General features: G+C 34.5%; 1 protein-coding gene across 13 annotated transcripts in view; it reads left to right on the top strand.

Moving 5' to 3' along the window:
* Window positions 1-15,612, top strand: part of ATXN1 (ataxin 1) — a 504,682-nt gene that overhangs the window by 136,443 nt on the left and 352,627 nt on the right. The window contains exon 5 of one of the 13 annotated variants that reach the window (XM_074272225.1): window positions 5,625-5,788. The exons of the other annotated variants lie outside the window; for them this stretch is intronic. The gene's annotated coding sequence lies outside the window, so the exon portion shown is untranslated. The remainder of the gene's footprint in view (window positions 1-5,624; window positions 5,789-15,612) is intronic. 13 annotated transcript variants of the gene reach the window in all.

Here is a 15,612-nt window from a genome sequence, read left to right as displayed (position 1 = left end):
AAGTGAAATGGATGACTACCTTCACAAATATAGGCTTCCCAGATTAACAGAGGAGGAAGCAATAGTACCATTTTAGAAAAAGAAATAGAACAAGCTATTAGTCAACTCCCTAAGGAAAAATCCCCAGGACCAGATGGATTTATATGTGAATTCTACCAAACATTTAAAGAACAATTAACTCAATCACTATGTAAACTATTTGAAAAAATAGGGAATGAAAGACTCCTACAAAATTCCTTTTATGACACAGACATGGTACTGATACCTAAACCAGGTAGGACAAAAACAAACAAAGAAAATTATAGACCAATCTTCCTAATGAATATTAATGCAAAAATCTTAATTAAATATCAGCAAAGAGATTTAAAAAATCATCCCCAGGATAATACACTATGACCAAGTAGGATATATACCAGGAATGCAGGGCTGGTTCAATATTAGGAAAACTATTATCATAATTGACTATATCAATAACCAAATTAACAAAAACCATATGATCATCTCAATAGATGCAGAAAAAGTATTTGATAAAATCCAACACCCATATCTATTAAAAACACTAGAAAGTATAGGAATAAATGGACTCTTCCTTAAAATAGTCAGTGGCATCTATTTAAAACCATCAGTAAGCATTATATGTAATGGGAATAAACTGAAACCATTCCCAATAAGATCAGGAGTGAAACAAAATTGCCTACTATCATCATTAGTATTCAATATTGTATTATAAATACTAGCTTTGGGAAAAAGAGATGAAAGAAATTAGAATAGGTAATGAGGAAACCAAATTATCACTCTTTGCAGATAATATGATGGTATATTTAGAGAACTCCAGAAAATCTACCAAAACGCTAATAGAAATAATCCACAATAGTAGCAAAGTTGCAAGATGCAAAATAAATCCACATAAATCATCAGCATTTGTATACATCACTCACAAAATCCAACAGCAAGAGATACAAAGAGTAATTCCATGTAAAATAACTGTCAGCAGTATAAGATATTTGGGAATCTATCTGCCAAGGGAAATTCAGGAACTATATGAGCAAAACTACAAAGTACTTTCCACACAAATAAAATCAGATCTAAACAATTGGAAAAAATATTAAGTGCTCTTGGATAGGTCAAGTGAATATAATAAATAGACAATACTACCTAAATTAATCTATGTATTTAGTGCTATACCAATCAAACACCTAAGAAACTATTTTACTGATGTAGAAAAAATAACAACAAAACTTATCTGAAAGAACTAGAATTTCAAGGGAACTAATTTTAAAAAATCAAATGAAGGTGCCCTAGCTATACCAGATCTAAAACTATATTATAAAGTAGCAGTCATCAAAACCATTTAGTACTGGTTAAGAAATAGACTAGTTGATCAGTAGAACTGATTGGGTTCCCAGGACAAAATAGTCAATAACTAGTAATTTAGTGTTTAACAAACCCAAAGACCTCAATATTTGGGATAAGAATTCACTATTTGACAAAAACTGCTGGGAAAACTGGAAACTAATATGGCAGAAATTAGGCACTGACCCACACTTAATATATAATACCAAGATAAGATCAAAATGAGTTCATGATCTAAACATAAAAAATGAGATTATAAATAAATTACAAAAAAAATAGGTTAGTTTACCTCTCAGATCGGTGGAGGGGTGTTAGAATTCTTACAGGTTCTCTGCTCCCAGAGAACATTATAATTTAGAGAACATTACAGAGGAGGGAGGAATTTGTGACCAAAGAACTAGAGATCATCACACAAAATAGCTAATTTTATTATATTAAATTTAAAAGTTTTTATACAAACAAAACTATTGCAAACAAGATTAGAAGGGAAGCAATAAACTGGAAAAACATTTTTTACATTCAAAGATTCTGGTAAAGGCCTCATTGCCAAATTATACAGAGAATTGATTCCAATTTATAAGAAATCAAACCATTCTCCACTTGCTAAATGATCAAAAGATATGAACAGATGATTTTCAGATGAAAAAAATGGAAACTGTTTCTAGTTATATGAAAAAGTGCTCCAAATCATTATTGATCAGAGAAATACAAATTAAGACAACTTTGAGATACCACTACATATCTCTCAGATTAGCTAAGATGACAGGAAAAGATAATGATGAATGTTGAAGGGGATATGGGAAAACTGGGATATTGATACATTGTTGGTGGAATTGTAAACAAATCCAATCATTCTGGAAAGCAATTTGGAACTATGCTCAAAAAGTTATCAAACTGTGCATACCCTTTGACCCAGCAGTGCTTCTACTAGGCTTGTATCCCAGAGAGATCTTAAAGAAGGGAAAGGGACCCACATGTGCAAAAATATTTGTGGCAACCCTTTTTCTAGTGTCTAGAAACTGGAAACTGAGTGGATGCCCATCAATTGGAGAATGGATGAATAAATTGTGATATGTGAATGTTATGGAATATTATTGTTCTGTAAGAAATGACCAACAGGATGATTTCAGAGAGGAGAGACTTACATGAATCGATGTTAAGTGAAATGAACAGAACCAGAATATCATTATACATGGCAACAACAAAATTATTCGATGATCAATTCTGATGGATGTGGCTCTCTTCAACAATGAGATGATTCAAACCAGTTCCAATTGTTTAATAATGAAGAAAGTCAGCCACACCCAGAGAGAGAATTATGGGAAATGAATATGGGAAATTACCAGGATATAGTATTTCCACTCTTTCTGTCATTGTTTGCTTGCATTTTTGTTTTCCTTCTTGGGTTTTTTCTTTGTTTCTAGATTCAATTTTTCTTGTGCATCAAGATAACTGTATAAATATGTGTGTATACATATATATATATATATGTGTGTGTGTGTATATATATATGTGTATATATATATATGATTTAAAATATAATTTAATATATTTAACATGTATTTAATTATCTGCCATCTAAAGGAGGGGGTGGGGGAAAGGAGGGGAAAAGTTGGAACTTATTATCTCTATAATGGTTGTCAAAGTGTGATCCAGAGGGACCCTTCTGAGGCCCCTTTGGAGGATTTTTGAGGTTAGAACTATAGAACTATTTTCACAATAATATTAAAACAAATTTTAATTCTAATATGATAAATATTTTATTGTGTTGCTGAGTTATTTCAGTTTTGTCCTACTGTCTGTGACTGCATTTGGAATTTTCTTGTCAAAGATACTGGAGAGGTTTATCATTTATTTCTCCAGCTCATTTTGCAGATGACGAAATTGAGGCAGACAGGGTTAAATGACTTGCCCAGGATCACACAGCTAGAAAGTGTCTGGGACTAAATTTGAACTTAAGTGTTCCTGACTCCAGGACTAGTGCTTTATCCACTGTAACACCTAGTTAAATATCTACAAAAATTATCTAAATAAGCAAAAACTTTTTTGGGAGGCTTTTTAGAATGTAAAAAGGTCCTAAACCAAAAAGCTAAAGAATTAATAGTTTGAATCATTCATAGAACCCACACTGAGCATATATTGCCTTGAATTTTATACGTATCTTTTATTCTGAATTAAACTGAAAACTGAGGGCTGGGACTATATTTTATATGTGTATTCTTCCATAATTCTTAGCCAACTGTCTTAAAAGTCAAATATTTGTTGAATCAAATTTGACTCCTAGACTTAATATAGAACTGTGAAGGATAGAAACTGGGTGATGTCTTGCCTTTTATATCTTCTCCTCATTCTTCCTCTCTTAGTCCCCAAGGTAAAGAACATTGCTTTCTTTCCCCCCAAGGACATTGTTGACAAGTAGGCATTTGAAGACCCACAGGTTTTCAGTACTTCATTATCTCACAGAAACTTGTGACACTAGGATAGGAAAAGTGAATCAGCTTTTTAGGTTGTAACCTGGGGCTATCAACATGGCAAGTTATTCAGATCTTTAGGTGAAGAAAACACTTCCTTTAGCCCTCCATCTCCCCTGAGTATATCCAAATTTAATTCAATAAAAACATATCCTAGAACGGCTGAACTAGTATTTGCCTTTTTAGTGCTAAGCTGAGCTTAAAATGACACTTAGTAAAAAGAGAAATAGAATACAAGCCACCAAAATGCCATGATAGAGAATTTATAGCCAAATCTCTCTTGAAACAAACACAATATTTAAACATTTAGATGTACAAAATTGTTAAATTTGGGGTGATTATCCTTTTCAAATTAGGGTTCCCTAGAGAATCCTTGTTAAATGCCAAAATCCCTTAGAGCATCTAAAGCAGGGACTGGCGGTCTCTCTGATGAAAGTCAATGTGGAGTTATTGGCACATCCCCTTCATTTCCACCTCTAAAGATGTATCAAAAGTCACCATTCCTACAGCTTGCCAAGAGGACAGGGCTTCTCACCTTGGCATTCTACTTTGAAAATTTTGCCATATGATTATTTAAATGGAATTTAAAATGTGATTGATTTACAGAAATTTGATTCACAAAAATCCTTTTCAAGAATATATATGTTGTATAAAGTAAAAGCACATTTATATAATTCTGATCACTCTTTTGGAAGCTAGCCCATAACTAAAATGGAAAGTGATAGGAAATGAGAACCTTTTTTTCCTTTACCCATAAGTGAAATAAAATGAAATGATATAGCAAAGATTAAGGTTTTTTTTTTCTTTTTTGGATAAAGAGTTTGATGCCTCTTTTCTGAATTGACTTACTAAAGCTTTAGTTTCAATTCTTGTTTAAATTGAAAAACTTTGCTATATTTCTATGGGTAGACCTGTAGTTTGGCAGAAAAGCTGCTTGAAAGCTTGTCTTTTTAGACCCCACCTCTCAACTGACAAGTCTCTCACTCTTCCCTTTGTTCACTTCTAAAATGACTCAATCTGCCTGCCTGTCTGTGCCAATGATAGACAAAATAGGTGTAACTCCTTCTGAACTATTTGCACTATCATTTAAGCCTAAGAATGTCTTTCTGGGCAAAGTCCAAAGTGTTATAGTTTTACTGTAGCAGTGGAATTGTAGGAGAAGTGAACATGATTCTTCTATTTATGTCTGGTCTTTCATGAGCCACAATTAAAAATAGTGAGTTGGTGTGGCAGAGTGAATGTGTAAGCTTCTCTCATGCCCTGGCATCATGTTATTATTCCAAAAACCCGAAGAAAGAAATGGATGGAAGTTACAAAGAGACATATTTCGGTTCTATGCTAAGTAGAAACTTCCTGCCAATTAGAGATCTCTTATAGTGAGATGGAATGCCTTGCCATAGGGGAATGGAATTTAGTGGACTCCTCCTCACTGGAAGTCTTTAGGAAAGGTATAATACTGACTTGTTGGAGATGTTGTGGAAGGCATTCTTATCCAGGTAAAACTTAAACTAGATGGCTTCTCAGGTCCCTTCTAACTCTGAGATTCTGTGATTCTGCAAAAGCCAAAGGCCTTTCCAACTCTGAAAATTAGTGGGGCAGGAGTATCATTCTGGCTGGACAAGTTTTGCCATAGTGTAGGGGAAAACAAAATGATAGATTCCTGAATCTCTATTCACAGAACTTCTTTTCTTTTTTGATGAAAGGATATTATGAATTAATTTAATATTAAGTGTCTTGAAAAGATTTTCTGTCTCCTTCACTGTTGTGACAGATCTGATCAGCTGGAGCTTCTTTTTTCAGACTTGATTTAGAGCCCAGCAACAGAAGCAGAGTACTTTCTAGAGAGAGTCTTCCTCTTTGGCATTTCACATCTCATTTTGGCACTACAGATCAACTATGTTAATGTCAAGGGCAATGGGCAAGGAAGATCTGACCATATGGTTTGGTTCTCTTTAATCTGTGCTGTAAGTACATCAGTTCATTATTCTTCCATTTTGTGTTCCGCTTTCCCCTTCAATGACCTGGTTGAATTGTTTTTTTTTTAATTTTGTATACTTACCCAAGGGACCCTTTTACTAGTTACTTCCAACAGTTGCTTAAGCAATATAGAGCACAGAATATGTACCACTTTGTAAAACAAGTCCTTATGGACTACCTTTTTCTTTGATACCTTTTGGAAGAATATGTGTAGCTGAGCTAATGAAAAAGAAAAGTGGTTTTTAATCTTCAAAAAGTAATATAAAAACTTTATATTTTTAATTCATTCAATTCAATTTGGTAAATATTGAGAGTGTAGAGGGCACTGTAATTAAATATTTCCTTAGATGATTATGTATACATATACACAGAGAGAAAATGTATACACGTGATATGTATATATACATTATATTTTTCATTTCTAATTTATCTTCAGAATTTCATGTTTCCATTCATTTCTTTTTTATTAAGGCTTTTTATTTTCAAAATGTATGCATGAATAATTTTTAGCATTCACCCTTGCAAAACCTTGTGCTCCAAATTTTTCCCTCCCTTCCTCCTACTTCCTTCCCTACATGGCAAGTAATCCAATATATATTAAACCCATGCAATTCTTCTATACATATTTCCACAATTATCGTGCTGCACAAGAAAAATCAGGTCAAAAAGGGAAAAAATGAGAAAGAAAACAAAATGCAAGCAAACAACAACAAAAAATGAAAATATGTTGTGAACCACACTCAGTTCCCACAGTCTTCTCTATGGGTACAGATGGCTCTCTTCATCACAAGACTATTGGAACTGGCCTGAATCATCTCATTGTTGAAAAAAAAGCCATGTCCATAAGAATTGATCATTATATAATCTTGTTGCCATGTACAATGATCTCCTGGTTCTGTTCACACCACCCTCTTCACAGAGTTCCTACTAACATCAAACATCCCTCCAACCACAATAATCACAATAATTATACCCACTCTTATAAAACTCTCCACCCTAATCGTAACTATATCAGGAATCCTAATTGCCACAGAACTTAACCTGTTAACAAATAAAATACATAAGTTCATGTAAGTCTCTCCAGGCTTCTCTGTAATCATCTTGCTGATCGTTTCTTATAGAACATAACCTGTAACATTCATATAGTATAACTTATTCAGCCATTCTCCAACTAAGGGGCATCAACTCAGTTTCCAGTTTCTATTCATTTCTTAATAGAGTGAAAATTGAAAGGTGGTCCTGGATTTCTAAAGATTTTTCACTTTGAGATTTTTAAAGGAATTGATGTCATATAATTGCTGTTGTTGAAGTTCTTTGTACCAATGACATCACAAAAGAGATGTGTTTTACTAATGAGTGAACTGGATTTAAATGAAGCAGAGTTGGCAGTCATAATATAATAAGAGAAAATGCAAAGAAGTATAGTAGAAAGAGTATTGGGTTTGGATTTAGAAGAACTGTGTTGAAATTCTAGCTTCCCTGTAAAGTAAATCTTTGTGAAATCCTAGGCAAGTAATAGAATTATTAATTAGTGCTCATAGATTTGTCACATAATCACTCTCCTCAGTCTTTCACACTTGTAAAATGGGGATAATAATACTTATCTTGACAAGATTGATATGAGGACTAAACATGATAACATGTTGAAAGTGTTTTGTAAACCTTAAAGTATTACATAAATATAAATGATGTGAATAAAAACTAGACACTGGTATTAGCATTTTAATATGATGGAATATTAATAATGACTCATATTACAAGTAATTTCTCCTCCTTTCCCAATCATTTCCTCTTGATTTCAATTAGAGTTTGTAGTGTAGTAGTGCCACTAAAAGAAACCACCACCACCAAAAAAAACCCCGAAATTTAAAAATGTATTATTTCACATACCACGCAGAACAAAATTAATTTAATGGTCATGTTCTAAAAACTTTTTCTTGCCTTGACACACTGTTATTTAAGGTAAATAATTACCCTAGTAATGACTCACATGTTCAAGATAAGATATAAGTTGAAACATAGGGAAGGTAGGTGATTCTGTGATTTGAGAAACAGCTGTTGATTTCTAATAAGCTGAATTAGTTTTTTTTTCCCTCTTCTTCCCTTCTTTAAATTATTTCCTTTATTGTTCTCGGGCTGTTAGGTGTAAAAACTAATTTAGCTTAGATTATTTTTTTATATGCAGCTGGTATTCAAGCTGTGAAATTTCCTGCTGAAAATATCACTACTCTGACTTGAGAGAAAAAGACCCCAGAAAATATAAGTCTTGATCTTTTTGAGGAAACAGGTGTACATATGTCTAGGGATACTGGCTTAAGGGTTTTTTTTTCCCCTACAAAATTTATTCAGTCCCAGCATTTTGAAATTGGTAAAAGACAAAACTATAGAGGATGTTATGTCAATCAATCAGTGAATTAAGGAGCATTTGGTATGAATATTATGTCCATGTGCTCACAGATAAAGAAGTCCCAGAGTGGAAAATTGCCATCCCCAGTTTTCTCATATAGTAGAATGATTGTTACTAGGACCTACTTGACACTAAAATATATCCTAGTAATTGAATAAAGCAAATAGGAAGTAGATATAGTGAAAAGAACATAGGACTGGTCCAATTGACCTGAAATTTAGTCTCACTTTTTCTATTCACATGTCCAAAACAGAAATTATTTTCTTTTCTACTATGTCCAATTTCTTCTGAAGATATTATTGATATCTTCAGATATTATCAATATCAACATTATCGATGTCCTGAGTATCCTTTCAGGTGCCTGGGTTTTAAATCTTGCTGTCATCCCTGACTTCTTCCCCTTATTCACTCCACCTAACCAATCAGTTCTCATATCAGTCTATCTTCACAACATTTCTCACATTCATTCCTTCTTTTCTACTTATGTGACCACAACCCTTGTTAAGCCCTTATGGCCTATTGCTCAAAAGAGTGTCTTGTTCTTCAGACTTATTTGTTCAAAGTATCACTGAAGTGTTTTTTCCAAAGATGTAGATCTAAATCACATCATGTAAGTTCTGTCTCCCTCTCTGTAAACTTTAGTGGCTTACTACTGCCTATAAGCTTAAATATAAATTCATTAAAGCAAAAACAAAAAAAAAAACATTAAATCTCTTCCCAATCTGTCCTCTCCTCCCTTTCCATTTCTTCTTCTTAAACATAACTTTCTTTATTGCATACTTCATTATCACCATACTGATCACCTCTTATTCCATATACAAAACACTCCATCATCCTCCATCTCTGGTGCTTTTATTTATACTGCCTGTCCTTTATGTTCAGTATATTTTCACCTCTGAGTTTTGTAATCCCTGCTTTCTTTCAAGGATCTACTTAAACATCATTTTCTGTAGTCTTCTGGACCTTGCCTTGCTCCTACCCTCTACTCAACTGTTAGTATTCTCCCCATCCCTCCACCTCCTTCCTAATCTTTCCCTCAATCTACCATGTATTCTTTCATTTGGTATATTTTATACCAGGTGTCCTAAAAATCTTAGTACAGTTATTAAGTATTTTTATCTTAAAGGAAAACATGTGATCTTCCTCATTAGAATGTAAACTCCTTGAGAGCAGGAGTTATGTCTCCACAGCACTCATCATGTTGTCATCAGTTTAAATACTAATTGATTGATTGATTAGTAGACTTTAATCAGTGTCTTTGAGTCTTGGTTGTGGTTTTTTTCACCTGTAAAATGAGCAAGACAAATGCGAGAGCTGAAAGATTCCTGGAAAAGGGAATAATGTCTCCCATTAAGAATTCAGCTGATGGGGAAGTTTCTTGTATGGAGAGAACTGCATGTTCTCAGCATCCAGAGTTTAGTTGCAGAGAGTCTGTTCATATAGAGCATATGATAGCTTACAAAGCCTTTTTTTCACGATAGCCTTGTAATGAAGGTAAAACAAGTATTTTCATTCTTATTTTTCACCTGGAGTTAGACAAAATGATGTGCTCAAGAGTAGATATATCAATCCCTTGTGTCTATGTTCAGTCTCCTTTCTGTTAGGCACAGTAGCTTCTCTGAACTCTACCCTGAGAGCTTCCTTTAAAGGACAGTAATTGTATCTTGTACTGATGCCCCCACCCATAAACACCTATCTTGGGTTTACCTTTTTGCCTGCCTGCCCTTTTGTCACTCTTGCATTCCTTTCCAAAAGCTGTACCTTCCCATATTCAGGTTTCTTCTAGGTGTTCTCACAGGCCATAGGAGATTTTTATTGCAGTTAACAGAAAACCTGAAAAATGATGCAGATCTATTCTTCTGCAGTTTTATTTAGACTTGTGTTGCTCAGAAGAATTAGATACATTTCTATGTGTTGGTGGCTGAATTCCCCATATGTGAATGAGCTATTCTTATCAGTAGTGTACGTGCTGTCTGAATTATCTCGAGTCTTTGCCAAGTAACCTAGTTAGTCATTCAGTCAACATTTATTGATTTGGGGCTGAGCTTGACTCAGATAATTATTACTTATGTATTAGCTTTTGGAAAGTAATTTAACCTTCCTGGACTTCAGTTTCCTCATCTGCAAAGCAGGATCACTCTTAAATAACCTCTAAGGTCCCTTTTAGCTTTAAATGTAGGATCTATGATTGTATAATCTGCTATATAACTGAATTAAAAATGATTTAATTACATTTAACAAACATTAAGCAACAACTATATGTGAGACTGTGTTCTAAGCAATGGAGAAAATAGAAAAAATGAAAAACAGCAGAGTTTCTGTCCTTAGAGACCTTTGAGACAAATAATCACCATATTAGATGATCTGTTGAGTTTAGGAGACATAGTCTCTGCTCTCAAGAATTCTGTGATCAAGAGAATGACAAATGCAAATATCTGTATTTTAAATCCAAGTAACAAAGACCAAGCTGGCATCGCAAACTTTAATTATCCAGACAGTGATAGGGGTGCTAAGAAAGTGGGTGGAGGACTTGCTGAGGAGAGTGAAACTAGGTGGATGTAATCTGGTTAGACACAATAGACTAAGTGTCCTGAGCTGACTTTGGACAGAAGAAATGGCACAATTTGGTAGAGGAATTGGGAAAATGACCTTTTAAGCAAGGAAGTAGTATATGTGGTGGCTCAGAAGCAGGAGGAGGTTATTTGGCAGAGAAGTGAAGAGGAGGAAGTGTAAATGACAAATAGGTAGTTTGTTTGAGATGATCTTAAGATCATCATGTTGTTGTTCAGTTGTTCACAACCCCATTTGGAGTTTTCTTGGCATAGATACTGGAGGAATTTGTTATTTCATTCTCCAGTTCATTGTACAGATGAGGAAACTGAGGCAAAAAAGATTAAGTGACTTTCCCAGTATCATGTAGTAGTTAAGTATCTAAGACAATTTGAATTTAGATTTTTCTGACTATAATCGAACACTTTGTCTACTGTGTTACCTAGATGTTCCATCATAAATCAGGATTGGAAGTGACCTTAGTTGTCATCTGGCCCTACTCCCTTTTTTATAGATGAAAAAAGGTCAAGATGGGCAAATCAGTGTGTCTTCATCATCCAGGTAGTAAGTACCTGAGCCAAGATTTGTATACAGCTTCTCTGACTTGGAAAATGTGATATAGCAAACTTCCCTTTATAATTACATTGCATTAATAGGAGCATAATAGATCAAGAGGTAATTAGTAGATCTAGAACAAATCAGTCAATCAATAAGCATTTACATCTGTAATACGCATCAGGCTGAGTGCCAAGGCTACAAAGAAATTTTTAAAAAGTCTTTACCCTTAAGTAGCTTACATTCTACTAATGATATATGTGTGTGGGGGGATGTATATATGTATATCCAAAGCATATACAGTAGTGATACAAGGTAACTTGGGGAGGAAGGCAGCAGTGTCTAAAGGACCAAAAAAAAGCTTCTGTAGAAGGTAGCAAGTGATTCTTGAGGGAAAGCAGGTATTCCAACAGGGAATGCATTCTAGACATGGAGAAAAGCTTGTATAAAGATGGGACATGGAGTATCATCCATTTATAGAAGGGAGTAAATATAAAAAAATGTGTGGTGTAATGTAGAAAAAAATATAACAGACTCTATAGCTAAGTATCAGGTTAGCATATGAAAGAATATGTAAGATATATTTCATCTTTCAAATGTAAGTACGCATTTCAAACAAACAGCAGTTGTCTGGTAACCAAATAAGCTACATGCAATGGTGTCATACCCTAGAGAGATTTCATCTTGGGTTTCTGGTGTCAAATGATATGAGCTTCACTTTCTTGCAATTGAGCTGTCACCATCTTTACTTCACATTTTCCATTAATTAGCACAACATAGTCATTTGAAGACTATCCAGGGCATAGTTGCTTTAATTGCAAAAGAACTCTTGGGATATTTGTGTTTTCAGATGTCATATGCTACTTTCCCCCAAGGCCAAAATTACATAGAGGCACCATATTTTGGACTGCCAGCTCCTGGGATGGGTAGTAGCAATATTGTCAAACCAGAAGCAACACAAAGATGGGAATGCAATACTTCTAGGAGTTTTCTATAGTAATACTTGACAAGTGATCTTTGACAAGGACAAGGAGACTATTTTGAGAATTTAAAGAAGTTGCGTTTGTAAGGGATCTCATTTTCCCATTTTCTTGCTCTTGCAAGACCTCCTGGGAAATTGGGAATTCTTCTCAGTCACACATTCCTTTCATTTCAGAGATCTAAAGGATAGAAAAAAACATAAAATTGAGACGAGGATAATTTCCCCCCTTTAAGAACAATTTTCCCTCAAAAAATCTTTATACAAAAAGGAAAATAAAAACATAATATTTTGTCCCCCTTCTCCTAATTAACATTGTACCTTCTTCACCCTTAGGTTTTCACATAAACTTAACAGATATAATTGATCATTGTATAAGTAAACCATATTTTGCACAATGAATTTGTATAGTGACAGATTGAAAAAAAATGTCATGTACACATCTATGACATTTATATAACCCTTTAAGGTTTATAAAGAGCTTTTTAGAGGTAATTCATGGCTCAGAACTGAATGAATATTTAAATATAGTATGGTACAGACAATGTGGTAAACATTGGGAATATAAATACAAGTTAGCAAGGCAATCTTTGCCCTCAAAGAGTTTAAATTTTGTGGAGAAAGATAAAGCATGAAGCAAAAATGGGAGATGTTGAAATGGTTTGAAAATGACAGAAGTAAATGGAGACCTAATTCTGGGAATTGAAAGTCTGATCTCACAAAGACCAAAGTCAGTCTTGAAGGTTTTTCAGTAATCATACTTTTTGACTTGTATCCTAGACTTCCTAGGAGTATAAGAATTTGCACAATATTTTAAAAGGCCCTTATATTCCAAGAAAGGATTCAGGTAAGTAAAACCTTTAGTATAGGACAGGTAATATTTAATGTAACAGCAAATCCAAAACGCTCATATCTCAATTAATCCATAAATAGGAAAAGTCTATCTTATAATGTCCATTGCCTTTTTCCTAGGATTATATTATGTTCTTGGAGAAGGTCCCCTAGTTCTCAATGACTAGCATCTCTGTTGTAAGACCTTTTCAGGGCTGCTCATCCATCAGGTATTTACCTGGCACTCAGTGTTCACCCATGGCTTTAGGAAGCTGTAGTATGCACAGTGGCCACACCCCAGTAAACCATCTAGGTAAATAGCTGAACCAGGTTGAGGGTAACTGACAGATCTCAAAACCTTAGATGAATTAAGGGCTTGTTTATTCCAAGCACGTGAAGATTTCCTCCAGCACAATGGGTAGAAGACAACAATTTGTTCTAAAAGCTGAAGCAGGTACTGTATAGCACTTAGAATTTGGTCAGACATCAGAGACACCAAGGGCATCCTGGACCATTGCCAGTCATCTTAACTTTTGTCTTGCCACTAGACTTTGAAGAGTTTTGAAGTTGATGACTTTGTGCCTCGTTTAAATTCAATTTATGCATCACCTTCCAAAACAAAGAACAAACAACTACAACAAATGCAAACACAATTCACATGAACTACTATACTGGTAAAGATATGGCTCCATGACATTCCTTTGTGATTCTTCTTTCTCTTCTTTCATGTTTCTGCCTCCCTATCAGTCTACATCTCCAAGTTTATATGTATCTCTAACTGAAGACAGTTTCTTTTTTTTTTCTAGGCAGTTACATGGTTCAGTATCTGACCTTTTCCCAGCTTCCCATGAGATTTTAGCCCAAGAGTGTAACTCAGAGGTGTAAATTAGTCCTGAACTTGAACCTCAGGGGTAGAGTAAAGACCTTAATTAGTTGACAAGGTGGCTTCAGAACATGGGGAACTCATGGCTTATCATAGCAATTTACAGCCTGTCATAGAGACATAAAGAGGTTTATATCTCCTGGAGCATGCCTGTTGCACATATATTATATCAGTTTATTCTCAAAACAACTTTAGATAAGGTCCTAGAGTCAGGAAGACTCATCTTCCTGAGTTCAAATCTGGCCTCAGAACTTACTAACTATATGATTCTGGCCAAATCCCTCCATCTTGTTTGTCTTAGTTTCCTCATTTGGTAAATGAGCTGGAAAAAGAAATAACAAACTACCATTTTTGCCAAGAAAACTCCAAATGGAGTTGCAAAAAATTGGATACAACTGAAATGACTGAACAACAAATCTGATATCTGGTCCCTAATCTAACCTATTACAAGAGGATTTACTTATAGTTAAAAAAATAAGCAAGGACTTCAGGACATGCATTAACAAATGTCCTATTCTTATGACATATTTTAGCTAAAAGAAAACTCATGTTTCTCAGAGTTTTTGCTAGTTTCAGCTGTGGCACTAGCAAGAGACTATGCCTAATAACTGAGGAATAACAGAAAGTTAGCCTCTAGGTGTTAAATGATTTGGCTGTGGCAATTCATGTACCAATTGAAAATACAGAAAATTTCTTAGTCCTGAACAGACTGCTTTTGATTCTGCAGTGGTAGTAGTGGCATAGTAACTCTGGGGCCAGAGGATACTGAAAATGTATACATATATATATATATATATATATATATATATATGTATGTATGTATATATATATATATATATATATACATCTATGCTCAAAGAATCAGTGAAATTAAGGTAGGGAAAACTTAAATAATATCTTAATAATTTTAATGGAACATTTGGTATGTATGTGCATATGTACATATATGTACATGAAGTCTTGCAATTATGTATACTTTTTCGAAAGTCAAATACCCCAAATTTTAGAGAGTAAAATGTCATTGATACATTGTTGGTGGAACTGTGAATGGATCCACCCATTCTGGAGAGCAGTTTTGAACTATGCTCAAAAAGTTGTCAAACTGAGCCTACCCTTTGACCCAGCTGTGTTACTACTGGACTTATATCCCAAAGAGATCTTAAAAAAGGGAAAGGGACCCACATGTGCAAAAATGTTTGTGGCAGCCCTTTTTGTAGTGGCCAGAAACTGGAAACTGAATGGATGCCCATCAATTGGAGAATGGCTGAATAAATTGTGCTATACAAATGTTATGGAATATTATTGTTCCGTAAGAAACGACCAGCAGGATGAACACAGAGAGGCTTGGAGAGACTTAATGAATTAATGCTGAGTGAAATGAGCAGGACCAGGAGATCATTATATACTTCAACAACAATACTATATGATGATCAATTCTGATGGGCGTGGCCCTCTTCAACAAGGAGATGAACCAAATCAGTTCCAATAGAGCAGTAATGAACTGAACCAGCTACACCCAGCGAAAGAAATGAATGTAGACCACAACATAGCATTTCTACTCCTTCTGTTATTGTATGTTTCCATTTTTGTGTTCCCTCTCAGGTTA

This window comes from Sminthopsis crassicaudata, chromosome 1, assembly GCF_048593235.1.
Source record: "Sminthopsis crassicaudata isolate SCR6 chromosome 1, ASM4859323v1, whole genome shotgun sequence".
Taxonomy (NCBI): domain Eukaryota; kingdom Metazoa; phylum Chordata; class Mammalia; order Dasyuromorphia; family Dasyuridae; genus Sminthopsis; species Sminthopsis crassicaudata.
The sequence above is the reverse complement of the archived record's forward strand: the minus strand, read 5'-3'. Positions and strand labels throughout refer to the sequence as shown.